We start from the raw sequence: 1,535 nt of genomic DNA, 5'->3' as shown, positions 1-1,535 counted from the left end.
CTATTTGACTAGAGATTTTTGCTGCTCTGGTCACTTCTGTCAAATGTGAGATTAATTAGCAAGTACAAAGGAAGCCTCTCCTGTTCCAGAGGCCTCTTGGGCCAGGCTCCTCTCATTGGCGTGGGCTGGTTTTCACAGGAAGAGAGAGGTTCTGGGTGAAAAACCTGGCATACAGGGGCTTGCCTTACTCATGCTCCAAGAGCTGTGAAGGGGGAGCCTTGGGTCAGGAACACAAGTGTGCAGGCCCAGTGCTGGTCCAGGAGGGCTTCCGAGCAGCATCCAGGGCCTCTCTTGCCCTGGTGTTAGAGTAGCCGTCTTTTGAGTAGCACTTGCTTCTTCTTCCTTAAATCCATGAATTCCCTTCTGCATTTGTTCATTCATTCATTCATTCATTCATTAATTTAACATATGCGAGGCACTGCAAAGCCATGAGGGATGCAGGTAAGAGTAAGATACAGTCCTCGCCTCTTCTATCTTTGCTGCGGACTTTATTGCAGTCCAGTGCCTGTTTCCCTCACTCCTCTAAGAAAATGCCTCGCTGACTGCCCTCCTGTTGGCACCACGTGACCTGCCCAGCTGCCAGGCTCCCCGGGCCCTGGCTGGACACCTCATCCAGGAAGTCATCCAATTGGCTGACCCACAGTGCGGCCTGCTGGGAAAGTGTGAGCTGCATCAATCAGCTCTGTGCTTCCAGAAATTTGAGTTGGGAGATGTGGAGAGAGAGGGGCAGTCCAGGTGCATAAACTATAGCTGCCTGACCTGAAGTCAAGTTGGGCTATGTTGGCTGAAACCTTGTGCAAGCTCAAGGGATGGGGAAGAAGAGGCTGTGGTTTAAGTGCAAGGGATACAGTGCTGAGAAAATAAAATCCCTCTCCATGTGCAGCAAAATTCTTTGAGATCGTACTTACATGGACACAAGGCCCTACATAACACAGGTCTTGCCCATTTGCCCACTCATGTTCCAACAAGCACCGTGGGAGCCCTGCTGGTATGAAATACTGGGCCATGAGGGGCCTTCCCATCACAGCGCCTGGTGTGAAATGTGCCTTCTTTGTCTCTCCACACTTGCTCAGCAGTGCTCAGCGTAGCTTTATCTCCAGGACGGACGCCCCATCCCCCGACCAGCTGAAGTAGGGAGCCCTTCAGCGTGTAAGCCCATAAGCATGTGCCCTCACAGCACTGTCCTTTATTTTAGTTCATTTGTGCAGTTATTCATTCATCTACTCAACAAATATTCTTAACTCTACCTGTGTTAAGTGCTATGGAATGTGGTACAGTGCGGGGATCATGAGTATTGGTTGTAAGTATTGTAAACTTTAGTAACTCCATATGTGTTAAGTTTCTGCAGTTTAGCAGGTGGTGTGTTTCCTTTGTGGAATTCCTGAAAGTTACAGTTTCTTGTCTCTGACCTTCAGATGTGTGGTTGTCCGGGTTACTACTACCCACGGTGGGTTGTTTTTGTTGAGCCTGTTTGCTCTTTTCCTGTGTGAACTTTCAGTTACTATGGTAACCCCATCCCATAATAGTTTGTGGTT

Source organism: Fukomys damarensis, unplaced genomic scaffold (genome assembly GCF_012274545.1).
Source record: "Fukomys damarensis isolate Sample0158 unplaced genomic scaffold, DMR_v1.0_HiC HiC_scaffold_26, whole genome shotgun sequence".
NCBI classification, from domain to species: Eukaryota; Metazoa; Chordata; class Mammalia; order Rodentia; family Bathyergidae; genus Fukomys; species Fukomys damarensis.
This window is presented reverse-complemented; position numbering follows the sequence as displayed.